The sequence below is a fragment of the Phyllostomus discolor genome, chromosome 4 (assembly GCF_004126475.2).
Source record: "Phyllostomus discolor isolate MPI-MPIP mPhyDis1 chromosome 4, mPhyDis1.pri.v3, whole genome shotgun sequence".
NCBI classification, from domain to species: Eukaryota; Metazoa; Chordata; class Mammalia; order Chiroptera; family Phyllostomidae; genus Phyllostomus; species Phyllostomus discolor.
In genome coordinates, this window is record NC_040906.2 from 186,124,412 (window position 1) to 186,139,035 (window position 14,624).

At 41.1% G+C, this 14,624-nt stretch overlaps 1 long non-coding RNA gene across 1 annotated transcript; it reads left to right on the forward strand.

Annotated features, from left to right (window-relative positions):
- Nucleotides 1–10,811: 10,811 nt before the first annotated feature.
- Nucleotides 10,812–14,256, forward strand: LOC118500332. The gene is made up of 2 exons (XR_004902899.1): nucleotides 10,812–11,182; nucleotides 13,735–14,256. It is a non-coding gene; the product is annotated as an uncharacterized LOC118500332 (long non-coding RNA).
- Nucleotides 14,257–14,624: the final 368 nt, after the last annotated feature.

Below are 14,624 nucleotides of genomic sequence, written 5' to 3' on the forward strand. Positions count from 1 at the left end.
CCTACACCCAGAATTACCAAGTGAATCACATATATTTCCCAACTAAAGAAATTCTAAGACCTAGTTAGGCAAATTTTTACCTACTTATTATCTTAGGCTCTAGTCACCCTCCTGTCTTTTAGTGTGTTGATGATTGTGAGTATAGATTTTTATTTTTTGCATGCCATTCAGTAGTCAGCTGAGGACTCTGCTAAGCACAGTACAAGGAGGAATGAAATGTCTATTCCAAATGCACTTTGTATGGCTTCTAGCACAGCTCCATTGGATGTAGACACTTGAGAACAGCCCATTCTCACTGTTCAATTACATCATGCAAAATGCATTACTTCTATCCATGTTAAAAATAAATTCAGTCTGGGATGCTCCATCATGTAAGATGAGGCGGTACATTCCAATTGCTATTTTGTCCAGAGGTTATTAGGAGCCTTGCGCAGCCTCTGGTTTTGTCGTTTCCGATAACTCCATAAGTGGATAAGGGAAGGTCTTAAGCAAAACCTTGGGCAGAGTGAGTATTTGTGGAGACAAATTGCTCCAGGTGCTAACACTAATATCAAGTGTGGACTATTTGGGTGGCAGAAGGGTTATAGCAATTAGAATTTCCTGACCAAAAAAACTAATGTTCAATGACATAGAGGGCTGTGTAACTAAAAGAATTAAAATCCAGACTGAATTGCTGCCTATCAGGAATGCTGCCAAAGGCATGTCTACGTTAAGTAGGAAATTTGATTAACTGAGTTTTAGGGATCTTGTAACACATGTGCGCACACACACACACACACACACACACACACACACAGAATTTAAGTGGGTGGATAAGGGGCAAAGACCAGAATCACACCTGCCATCCTTCCCTAAGGGCATATCTGGGAGAGAGGGTAGAGAGGGTGCAGGAATGTATATTCTGTAGACGTACAGCCTCCTCCCTTTTACAAACAACACCTTCAGTGTTTGTCCTGCATTTAGTGTCTTTCACTCTAGAGCTTTCTCTAAACCCAGTGACTTGAGAATTGTGCATTTGTGGAATTGTTTCAAACATTAGTGCTGGCCAGACCCTTATTAACTGAAGTCCACTTAGCCAGAGCCACTTTGAAGTTCCATGTTTAGAAAACATGGGGAAATGACCTAAAACAAACCCATACTGATGATTTAGTATACAAAGGGGATGTTTTATACTAAATCATAAGCAGTTTCAATATAAATTCAACTTCATGTATTTTTAAACAATGATCCTTAATATTTGTAGTGATGGTATAAGAAATTCTTTCCTCAAAAGAAGATCCCATTTTTACACTACTAAGAAAAGAAGGTATACTAACTTGGAAACATTTTTTTTGGTAATAAAGAGGAAAACAAACAAAGTTTTATGTTCATCACTTATATAGCCAGAAAGTTTAATTAGCCAGCATACTCTGGTTACTTATTTCATACAGATACTTCCAACTACAAATTAGCCACCATGCCGTGAATACCAAGTACTGCTGTCAAAATCAACATTACGTAAATTAGACAAGATAGCCCTAAAGTTCCCAGATCCTAGTTTTAAATAATGTTTATGTTTTTAAGCTTCACATCTCACCTCATACGTAGAGGGTGGAGTGAGTCCAATTCTGTGGGAGCTGCAAGAAGGCAGCGGAGAGTAATGTACTGACACGTGGGCTCCTGGGTCTGGGCTCAGACTCACTGGGCTCCCTCTGAGTTCACTTCTTGCCAGCTGCACATGCCCTTGGGCAAATCATTCCCTTCAGCGCTCTCTGGGAGATGAGCAGCAAAAGCACCGAGGTTACAGAAATCCGGAGCTCCAGGGAGGTGAATGTGCAGTGTGCCTTTCATGGAGCATGGCATGGGGCAGGCCTCAAATGCATCTCCAGTATGACTATCTATCACATTTCCTTCAAGCCTCTGTGTTATGAGGTTCTGTATTTGTTTATACTGTGGTAAAATATACATCCCACAAATTGTACCATTTTAATCATGTTTAGCTGTTGTTTTTATTTGGAGAGAAACTATGACCATTTACAGCAAATGTCCGCATACTAACACTATACAATTTGCCTTTGAACTGAATATTGAAAAAAAGCAAGGTTGATAAAAACATTTAGTATGAAGGTTAAAACAATACAAATTTCTCTCCAGTTTCATAATTTTAAAATGAAGTATATGAAGACCTAAAATCATTTCTTCAAAAGGCTCAACAACATTTCCAACACACAGAATTTATTGAAAACACTGCTTTTGGCAAGTATAAAAGTTATCTATACACAGAGTAGAAAATTGAAATCGTAGAGGAAGATAGAAACTGGAAGATGGAAGTCTCTTTCACCCTTTACAAATCTCTCCCCCCTCCTTGATAGTCTGTGCATCCTTCTAGAAATGTTTTATGCACCTTCAAGCATATAAATCTCTGTGTATAGGTTTCTAAATGGAATCACACCATAGCCACTATTTTCCACCTAGATATTTTTAAATTAAATGTCTATCTTCAAGACCTTCCTATGCTTTTAAATAATTCATTCTACTGTATAGATATGTCACAATTTATCAATGAGGTTCCTGATGACATTAAATTTACAGAGATTTTTTTCTCTTACAAAGAAAACTGACATAAATGCTTTTGCACAGACATGTGATTTTTAAAAACTAAAGGTAAATTCCTAGCAGTGAAGACCAGCAGACCATTTTAATGATACTTGAGAAACAAAGTTAAAATACACACGTAATGGGATCATTTGAGGCAGATTGTTATATTGGGGATCTCCTAGGTCCTTGCTTGATAGCATGTCTTCTTAGAGAAGAAATGGAGGTATATGACTTTGTAGCCAAAAGTTTAGGATGTTGGAATCCTGTAATTTACTAGTTAGACAAGGTACTTAAACTCTCTAAGCCTCATCCTGACTAATGGGGCTGTTGTGAGAGTCAAACAGGATGTTAAAAGTACGTATTTTTCATAGTGACATTTAGTGTAGTGTAACCTCTCAATAAATGATGACAATAAATAGTGACTAAATTATCTGGTAATAATGATTATTTTTAAAAAGATTGTATTTATTTATTTTTAGAGAGAGGGGAAGGGAGGGAGGAAGAGAGGGAGAGAAACATCGATGTGTGGTCGTCTCTTGCATGACCCCAACTGGGGACCCAGCCCACAACCCAAGCATGTGCCCTGACTGGGGATCGAACCAGCAAACCTCTGGTTCACAGGCCGGCAATCAGTCCACTGAGCCACACCAGGCAGGGCAAGGATTATTTTTAAGGAGCACTAGACCATGGCTTTCCAAATTTCTCATTTGTTAATATCAACATAAGCAATTTTAATTATTTATTTATAATTTACCTAGTATATATTCCATCCTCAAGACTGTTATTAATTCCTCTGTTGATATTTTTCATTCCAAAGTTTCAAACATCTTGTCATTTTTCCCACAGAACTATTTCTCAAACAGCGATATAGTTACCATTACCCTGCTTCAGGCCTTTACCAAGTCTGGGGCGGGGCTGGGCACATATCCCATGAGCAAGCTGGTCTAGAGTTGGAGGCAGAGAAAAAAATCACATCTCTTTTATGAAAATGCTCCCTGAGTATCTAGTAATGAGCCCAGCAAGGATTGCAAGACTATCTCAGGGTGTTTGTCACGCTTGCTGGTGGTCAGGCTCTAATGAATAGTCTTTCTAGCTCTCAAATTCTCAAGCTAGAAACCAGAGCCCTACATGCCAGTCTCTTCTGCAGCTTGTGGCCGAGATCTGCGGATCTGCCCTTTGGTTGAGAAGCAGGAGCTTGTGGAATACTTGACTGATTTCTATTTGTTTTGGTGAGGTGACAGTGACAGCTGGAGCTCGGGTAGCAGGGCCAGAGCTTCCGGTGTCCAGTATCAGCCTGGACTTGGGTTGTCCCTGCCCAGTGACTGGGGCCATGGAGACTTCTCTGGAGCAGCCTGTAGGCTGTGCTCCCAGCCCCTGCCTGCCAGCCTGGCACTCTGCTCTCCGGCAGCAGCCCTGAATATGGCTCAATTGTTTCACTCCTTAAACAGGCCAAGTGACTTCTGTTATGTATTTATAACTCAGTGCCTAAAACCCCAATGCTCCCCGCATACTCTTCCCAGCTCCTCACTTCATTGTGTGGCTTTAAGGTCTTGCCGGTTGCTCAGACGCCACATTCTTGACTTCACCTTTTCTCTCAATTTCTCCCAAATGTGGCATAATTGGTCTTTCTGCGTATGCTCTGGGCCCCCTCGGCTTCTTGAGAACACAGCTGCTATAGTGATCTTTGAAAAAGTCGGGCAGATTATGTCACTCCTTTCTTCGGAATCCTCTGACGGCCCACGTTACTAAGTGAAGTGAAATCCCTCGGTGGCCTCCAAGGGGCCACCCCCTTGTTAGTCTGAGGACTTGATCAACCTGCCATTTCCTTCTTCACTCACCGCCCTCCTTGCTGGCCCAGGTCTGCAGTGTCCCAGAACAGCAGCTCCCACCACACCGTTCCTTTGCTGGTCTCAGAACATACCCAGCACCCTCTACCTCAAGGCCTTCTCACTGGCACTTCTCCTGCCTGGAGCCCCCAGTTCCAAATTCCTCAGCGCCTTCTTTCTTCAGATGTCCTTGCCTAATCTGCCTGGGTCTAACTGTCCTCCCCAGCCCTTCCCATTCAGCTCCTTTCCCCTCTTACCCTCTATTTTTTCACAACATTTCTTACCTTCCAACATATTCATATACTTGCTCATTTGTTTATTATCTGTCTCTCTTCCCATTAGAATATAAGCTCCATGAGGGCAGGTACTTTGGTTCCTGCTATATCCTCTGACACTAGAATGTTCCTTAGCTCAGAGTAAATAAAAAATATTTGTTGAACAAGTAACTGAAGGGATGAATAAATATGGATGCATATGGCATTCTTTACTCTGAAAGTTTATAAGGAGGTTATTACCAGTCTCTCAAAGAATTACTATAGAGGCAGCAGTCTTAAATGGAAGTCCGTCAGAAGTCTGAAAGGAAATGATTGATTTTTATCTACATTATTTTAATGAAAATGAAATGTCCTATAAGATTTACTAAAGTCTGAAGGCTATCACAGGCTTAGTCAGAGATGTCTAGGTTATGATTTAAGGGGCATGTTGTGGAATCACTTGCTTAAACCCATTATTTTCTCTGTTCTATCATAGTGTCTAAAATTCATAAATTCATAATATTTATTCTCTTATTTAATTCTACAAAAGTGTCAAGCCCTGTTCAGCAATTCAAATAAAGTCCTACCCTTGGGGACAGAGGTCACGTGTTATCTGGGAACAAACGAGAAAAAAAGAAACACGTGTAGCAAGCGTCCGATGGTATATAAGCACCAGGAGGAAAATTAAAACAGGTGAGGGAGAGTGAGTGGGCAGGTGAAAGCCCATGTTAATGAGATGACCTTCAAATGGAGGCCTGGATGAAGTGTGGCAGGAGGTCATGAAGATGGTATTCACTTTAGTCCGGAGGACAGCTCAGTGAGAGGAGAGCGAGGGTTCCCTGGGCCATCCAGGAGATGCAGCCTGAATGCCATTGTCTTGGAGTTTGGGTTTTAGCCTAAATTCCGTACACAGTGTTTTCTTCTACGCTATAATATATGTACTTTACTTTTAAAATAATTTGTTATAGCCATTAATAAAGTATAAGACCTTGAGTTTCTTTCTATTCCTATCTCAAAGTTCTGGGGGTTCTTTCTGTGGTGTCAATCAATGGTCACGTTGCCAGCCTTCCATGGGAAGGAGCAGGGGCTTGGACCAGAGTCAATACCCAGAGGCTACATATTTTTTAAAATTGTTGTTATACAGCATATGAAAATAAAAGGCAGAGGGGAGGGAGTACTAATTAGAATTTTTCCCACTCCTTACGTCCAATTTTTCAAGTCCTGCATTTGGGGCTATAGCATTCTGGATTGATGAAAAGAACCCTGGTTTCAGTTGTTTTCTCAAAGTCAAATTCAAGTCGTACTTCAGGATGTTTGGATTGTTCTCCTGCCAACATTTGGCTGGTTCAGTGAATATTATACTTTATGTCCAGTGTTTTGGGCAGAACACTGTGTAGAAGGTACGACTATCGAATGTATGTGTTGGTATTTTATTCGTATTCCAACTGTGTGACCTTAAACAAGCCCCGTAGTCACTCTGTGTTTCGTATGCACAGCCAGTGAAGTGAGGCTAATGTCTGACAAGGATCTTCTCTTAGAAAGGCTGAAAAAGAAAAGAAGAGAAAAGAAAAGGAAAGGAAAGGAAAGGAAAGAAGAGAAAAGAAAAGAAAAGAAAAGAAAAGAAAAGAAAAGAAAAGAAAAAAGAAAAGAAAAGAAAAAAGGAAAAGAAAAGAAATGCTGTAAAAGCATTGTTTATGCTCTCAGGGGGAAAATGACACACATGTACATTAGCCTTATTAACCCCATTTTATCAGCATGATTTGTATATCTCTATATGCTTTAGTCCATTTAGTGCATAGTCTGAGGTTATGGGAAAATGGGGGATATAGAAATGTGTGCAACTCCCGGGAGGAAACCATTGAGGGACAGGGTGCACCTTTCTTTTGACATTCCTTTTCCTCACCTGCTGAACATAAGTGATGTGGCGAGGGTCATCTGGTAGCAGGACGTGACATACTAAGGAAGAAAGCAGCAAGACTGAAGGGCTCTGGGTGCTGGACACTGGGATCCAGCCATGCTTTGCTTGGACTCCTTATCTCAGGTCATCTTTCATGTGAGAAATAGATTTTTTTCATGTAAGCCACAGTCATTTTAAATTTTCCTTTTGTGTAGCCAAACTTAACCTTACCTAATGCACACCTATGATTTGAAAGTGTTTCACTGCCATTTAAAAAAACAATACATGTTATCTCATTTTATGTCAATGATCTTATGAACTGCAAGGAATAAGAATTGTCATTCCCATTTTTCAGTTAAAGAAAAAGACCTTTTAGGATGTTACGTGACTTGCTTATGGTCAAATAACTAGTAGGTACAGAAGCTGGATCACAGAGAAGTTCGGTGTCTTTGAACAACAAATCATACACAGGCAGAGGTGTGCAGAAACACAGCGTGCAGTCTTACAGTAAGGCAGATCTAACCTCAGAGTTTTTTGGTGGGGGAGGGGTCTGGTGTCTTTTGCCTTAGACCAATTTCCTACTTTTCTGACCCTCATCTCATTATCTGCAAGGTGAGTAAATAACACCTCTGGCAATCGAAAATTGCAAATGAAGTAGGTTTGTGAAGCTCCTGATCTAGGGTACAGGGCTCTAGTTGTGGGCAGAGGCTTATCATCCCAAAGACTATTCAGATGAGGGAGTAGGGCAATGGAAGGGGCAGGAGAGATGGGAGAGTCTGCTTCATCTTGAAGTTCTATCTATGTGTTTGTAAATAACTCAAAATATTTTAACGTATTTTCAGTTCAAAAGACCCAGATTTGCGGGAGTGACCAAGTTTCTTGTGTTCTCTGAACATCTTAAAGGTATTTCTCCATGTCTCCTCTACGTGGGAAAATGTGCCACAGAAAAATGGTTTTTGCTTTCAAGCTGCTCACAAGGATCAAGACGATGAGAGAACACCCATTTCAAAGCAACATTTAAATTTACTTAAGGAAATAAGAATGGAAACTCCTAGGCGTATTTTGAGTTTCATTCCCTAAATACTGTTTGAACGCAGCCATGAAGTATGTGATGTCAGGCGGGGTTGGGTAATGGAGATATATGGGCTTCTTTCTAGAGAGGGCTCAGATTTACAAGCTTCTTGAGTGGGCATCTTCAGTCGGGATCGATGAAGCCTTGGCAGCCGGTGGCCCCAACAAGTTCAGTGAACATACCATATATTACCTGATCCAGCTTCTGGTGTAAATTAGAGCCAATCCGGGCCACAAATGTGGGAAGGGTCTGAATAATAATATGAATCTGAATTCGTTGCAAGATGCATGGCATTTGTGATTCTGTCAACAATAATAAGTTTTCTTTTTTTTAAAATTCAACTAGATGAGAAAAAGGGTCATTTAAGTTCTTCAGACCTTTATGCAAAGTTATTCTGATGTACATACATAGACATGGCCTTGTGATGAGTTGATATTTATTTCGTTTCTATTCAGGACAATTGTCTAGATCAGTGACCGCACCCCTTATTCATGCCGGTATTAGGCAGTGTTTGTCTGATGGAGAAGACTCTGATAATGTAACTTACCGTCTCCCAGCACCTCCCACTATGACACAGCAGAAGAGCCCAGAGCGACAGCTGTTGGAGTGACCACACTCTTCCTGCTCTTCTGACATTTCCAAGATGGGATTTGATTACAACTAGCAATACGAAATTATGGGCGAAGAGATGAAGTGCAGAGACCAGAAAACACGCAGGGACAAAAATAACAAGGCAGTGAGACAGTCTGCATTACATTCCCTTACCGGGCCAGGAACAGTAGGCTCATGATCTCACTGAAACACACCTCCGTGTTTTCAGGATGTAACAACAGATCGACGCTTCTGTCTCTCTCATTCTCTCCCTTCCTCTCTCAATAAAATAAAAGAAATTTAAAAAAAAGAAAACACTGTATAAATAAATAAATAACTAGCACTTTCGACCTGGTCGGGTCAGGATACTTCACAGCACAGACGCCAGCCTGTGTGGCCCCTCTGGAGTGCTCGGCGTCTCGGGCAGACTCAGATTCAACTGCAAGAAATGTTTTGAGAAAACAAGATGAGGAATTCTAAGCTTCTGTATACTTATTCATGTGCCCTTGGGGGATTTTTTGGATACAAGTCACATATCTCCTCCCAGAATTCAACCTACATCACATTTGAGCAGTTACTCAAAGTGCAGAGTACTCTAGTGTCTTTCTTTATTTTAAAGCATTGTTTCCTTCTGCATATATTCCTTCCTCCCTCCATTTTTATCTCTTATGTTTTTTCACTAAGTTTTTGCTGGTAATTCTGTCTCTTTTTTATCAGATAACTCTAAGCAATGTTCAGGAGTTTCCCTTGTGAAGCCTTAATGCTTAGGAAAAGCTAAACAACAATAATAACAAAACATGCATAGATACATATAGTGATGTATGTGTATAATGTTGTATGACTTACAAAGCACTTTTCACACACATTATCTCATTTAATACTAAGAGCAACAATGACATTCAACCCTCCTTTTCTTACTCCTTGTTACCATGAGGTGGGCACCTTGCTGAGAGTTCCCCATGCAATGTCTCTAGAAATGAAAGTCAAGGAAGAGAGACAATTAGAAAATGTATCTTGATGAACAAGTATATGGGGACCGTGAAGGGGGGTGGAGCAAACACTGAGCTGGGCCTGAAGAACACCCACTCTGTTGTTCATTTCTACTTCTCTGGCTGTGGGTAAGTGAGAGCCTCTTCGGACCTCAGTTTGCTCAAATGCAAAATTTGAGGTACTCACTCCTGCCCTGGCTGCCTCCCAGAGGTGCCCTGAGAATCAAATTAGATAGTATGTGAGACAATATTTTGTGGTTTGCCAAATGAAGAATTAACATTTTCATGAATTTTTCTCTCACTTGAATTTAACATTTGTAGCATTGACCTAAAACAGAATACCCAGTCTATTGAAAAATAGAAAACAATAAACATTTTTACAACTGTATATGCATGTTCTAATAGTCTTTTGACCATTTTTACTTGTCTAGTAATCAGTACACACAGGTATTAGTCTGGTACCCAGACACCTGAATTACAATCCAGTGAGGGTTGAGCTCAAAAGGAAATCAAAATCTTATAGGATCGTCTCCATACCAGGGTTTTTTCTGTTTTGTATTTTTCTCCAGGTGAAGTCTACAAACAATCTGCACACAAATCACATAGCTGATTATAAAATTTCTGATTTCTGTACTCTACTTTTACCTATTGAATCAGAAGTTCTGGGGGGTGGGGGTGGGGGAGGGGTGGCCAGGAATCCACCTTCTTTGGAAAGCTCACCAGCTGACACTTAGGCCCATGGTAAGAACCCAGGACTCGCCGGCTGAAGCTTTGGAGTTGTAAGAGAACATTTGTTCTTTATTTCTTTCCAGCAGTAACAAGACAGCTCTATCGGCATTCTATTAAAAACAGGTAAGTGTGCTAATGTGAAATCAAAGCAGCACCCCCTTGTTGGGCAAAATTTGACTTCACTTTCTTGAATGCACTTTGAAACAATATTTTTTTAGCTTTCTCTCATTGGATGGTGCATTCGTAAGAGAACTTTGGAAAGAGTATTCTAGTATTATTTCTGGTCTCCACTCAAGAAATAATCTTATAAGTACTTAAACTGATAACTGACCAGTAACTCTCCAAACAAGGAGGGCTCGACTCATTTCAAGAACTATCAAAATTCTCGAGGTGTTAGTAGTCTGTATTTTATGTGAAACAAAAAAGTAGAGATTTTGTTTTTGGCAAAAAAAAGTGAGTATAGAATAGTGTAATGGTTTTTCAGAAGCTATAAGCACATTCTCAATCAGCTTCATCAAACACAGAACTAAAAGAGATTAATTAGTATGTGTTCAATACATACTTATTGAGCAACAATTATGTCCCTAGCATTGGTTAGATTTAAGGCCACAGGAGTAAATAAAGCAAAGTTTCCTTAGCACTCATATTCTAGCATGAAGAACAGAAACTAAAGAAAAAGCTAATATCTAGTATTGTTCCCATATCAAATGGCACATTAGAAGATGATAAAAACAATGAAAATGGTTTATTCTAAATCTTCACTGCTGAATTATGAATTCTGAAAACTGTAAAACTAGAAACTGATTCATTTAACCACACACGTATGGTCACCTTTAGAGTGCAGTCAGCCTGTGCGGTTACGATGGATCTTCTATCCCCGGAGGCACAGCCCTGTCTCCATGTCATTTCTGACCTTCTCTCACAACTCTACCCTAGGTAACGATGCTCAGAAAAGCAGCCAATCAGGAGGTTTGTTTTCTGTTCCCTTTTAGCACTTCTAACTCAGGCAGACAAACCAGTTTGAACCAGCTAGAGCATCCAAGCCTTTTCTGGACTACACTCAAAGTCTATGGATCTTCAGTTAGCTTCAAGGCTGCAAACTAATACCCACATGTGCCAGCCAAAACAACATTTTTCCCCTCTGCTGTGTTATTCCTATTCAGGGTTGTAATATGACCCATCTGAAACCCCATCGTATAAAGTTTGTGCAAGAGAACATAAAGCTGATCCGTGCCTATGAAGCACCAGTAAGTCCCTGTTAGTTCGGTGGAGGGGATGGTGGTGAATAAAACAAAACTAAAATAACCCACCAATACCTGTGTGTTTTCTTTGTGTAACCTGTCATCATTTCACATCAGACTGGGGAGCCATGGTTTGTTGTTTTTTTTTTTTTTTTTCTCAGAAATATATCAGCAGCAAAGGAGATGTTGGTGTTCTGATTAGAATTAGTTTAGTAGGTGTGTTTTTGGTTAGATTTAATTTTTCATAGTTGACTTTCTGCTTATAAGAAAGTTTTCTCTGGGGGAATATACATGAGAAAGTTAAACTTTACATGGATCACCTAATTACCTACAAATTGCAGCCTTCAGCAATTTTTAATAAAAGAACACCATTTGCTTCATGCTAAACTGTAAAAACTGATTCCATTTTCGTAATATTAATGTTATTCTACTGAACAATGCTATTAGAGGAAATCCCAGCAGCAAACATAGTACAAATTGTAAGGCAGCTGTGTAGAGGTGGCTTCTAATCATAACTGAAAATGAACAAGAAAAATAAATCAAGGCAGAAACTCCTCACTTCTGCTTACCTAGCTAGAGGTGTCAGTTTTAAAGCCAGATGATTATTAAGCAACCTCCAAGAGAAGTTACCCAGCAGCTGAAAGAGTGACAGTAAAGCCTCCCCCGTGACCCCCCGTGACCCCCCCCCCCCCCCAGGTCACTGGGAACACTTGGATGTACCAGAAGCACAGGAATTCATTTGGAAATCCAGATCACATGTTTGAGACTGCCGCTGTTCCAGACTTCAGCTCCTTGGCGGGATGAGAGCTGAGTGCACACATTGCAGAGCCCGATGGCAGCAAACAGCCTCTGGGCAGGTAACTCACCTCCCAGCTGCAGACACAGGGCTGCTTCAAGGGCATTTTATAGGGACAGTGCCAGGGCAGGCAGGTGTGACGCCTGCAGAGAGCCGTGGCTGGTGGGGGGGGGGGGTGTCATTGTCACTCGATTTTAAACATAAAAGTGAATTTTTGGAAGTTGATTGGAGTTGGATTTTCAGCTGAGGCCTCATTATTAGGAAATGGTGTGCTGTCAATCAATGTCATCCACAGCTTGTGACTCTCGGAGACCTCAAGGGTAAAAGTCATCATCTGGCAAACGTTCCCTGTGCCACCCTCCTCTGCGCCCTTCCTGTGTCCTGAGGCTGCTTTGCCAAACACTCCACCTTCAAAGACTGCTTTCAGGGAGAAGAGGTGCTTTACCTTGGAGAAGGAACAGCTGAAGGAAAAGACAGCTCAGAGGGCAGCTGGGCCTTGGAGCTGCTTTGCAGCCCTGCCTCAGTCCTTACAGTCTGCAGCTTTCGGGAGTGGAGCAGAGGGGACTCTGCTTTAAACATGAGCCCCCTTTCCTGGCTACTACATTATTATAGTCCAAAAAAATAAATCAGTGCTTTCATCAGCCATTTAGTTTTAATGAGTTAGTTTAATGATAAGACAGTGCCCTGGGCCTGTGGCTATTTCTAACATAGATTTTGTTTAACCCACATGCAGAAGGCTCAAGAATTTCAGGATCTGGACAGCTGGTGTGCCTCTCTACGTATAATATATCTCCCATCCGTGAATAGACTTACTTATTTTCTGTTAAACAAGGAGTCTCACCCAGTCTGAAATGCTAAGCATGTGTCACATTGGAAGAAATTATTTACCATCATCTTTTCCTGAGTATCATTTAAAAGAAAACATTTTCCATTTTTTTTTAAAGAAAAACCAGGAAACAAACAATTTCACACTGAGCCATAGACTTCTCCCTAATATATTGTGCATCTCAGATTTGGGAGTGATGCAAGTTTCATTGCCTTACTGTTTATTGTCCTGGCTCGTACCCTAGATGTTTTTATCCCATCATCCAAAGGGTACACATCAGGAATGAGGTGCATTTGAGCTGGGCTTCTGCTCTGCCAGGAAAATAATCCCCTAATGACCGGTCAGCATTTTCATCCCAGCCAGCCTGACCTTTCAGAAGCAGAGGTGGCTCTAAGTTTGCACAAAATAACCTTGGGGACAAATAAAGCCCGAGTTTGGGGTGTCGCCATCGTCGGCAGCTCCTAGCTTGCCTTTCTGAATGTGGGCACTGCAAACATAGCAACTCTTCGAAGCAGTATTTAGTTCTGAAAACATTTGGAGTTAAAGCATAATTTGCATAATTCTATTAAAAGGCTTATTCCTAGCTTTGAAAAAGATTTGAGCAAATGTGATCTTGGGGAGGGGCAGGGGGAAGAAAGTCTTATCTTTTGGCCCAGAAGGTGCCTCACACAACTAAGCTCATTAACGTGAGGAGTGCATGGTAAGCACCCAGAGTGAAAACCAGAGACTTAAAGGGCTCCTTTGATCTGTCTCCCAGTCCCCAGTGGTCTGAAGTTTAAGATAGAAATGGATTTTCTGTTTCTTGCACTGTATCGCAAATGTAAAAATTGGAGTCCTATTACAGTGATGGGAAACACAGGTGGGTTTCTGTAGAATTTAAAATGAAATGTATTGGCTCCTTTCAGTTGAGGAAAGTTCATTTTGTTGTCATTACAGACTTGAGAAGATCTTTTGTAGATCAAATGGCTCTGTCATCATGCCTATTTTGATCATATCACGTTGCCATCACTCACAGATTGACAGCAGTCTGACGCACATGTTTCATATCCAGCTTCTAAGACAGTGCTTAGGGCACCGAACACCTTCAACAGTGTAAATGGCACAAAAGCAACTGCTGTTAAAATGTCTCCTAGTGGATGTGGCCAAGGCCTCCATCAAACCAGCTGCTGCTCAGGAGCCGAGGGCTGCACCTCCGGATGAGGTGTGCTGTTCAGAAAGCTGTATGAAGACGGCACCACTACTGCTGCTGAGGAGTGCACACCGCCCTCAGAAACCAGCATTCTAGAACTTCCAGATCCTTAAGCAAGTCTATGGTCCTCTCAGAAACCGTATCTCCGGCAGAACACACTGGAGCCTGGGAAACTACCCTGACACGGGTCCTCATTTTCATTCCTTGCGCACCTGAATGGCTGCCAGGACCAGAAAAGACTCTAGAGCCCCTAGCTCTTAAACACAAAATACAAAAATATGGCTTTATTTTTTGAAATTACATAAAATTGATCAATATGATGATAGCAGAACAAATTTGTTTTTTCTAGATGGTTACTGGATTATAAAATTCTAGGTGAATGCATTAAAAGTGGAAATTACCTCATTTTATTTGTGCCTATAGGGTAAATGCAGCAGTGGCTGGGGCCACTTGTGCCCCCACCAGCATAGCAGGGTGACTCATGTTTGCCTTTTAATATTGAAGATTTTACAGAGCCGTAACTGTACTTCACATCTAATAGAAAGCCCTTTCCAGATGGCTGCGTGATTGTCCTTACCTAACCACCTGCGTTTGCAATCCTCTGTGCTGACAAGTGACCTTCCTCTCCACGTTCCCC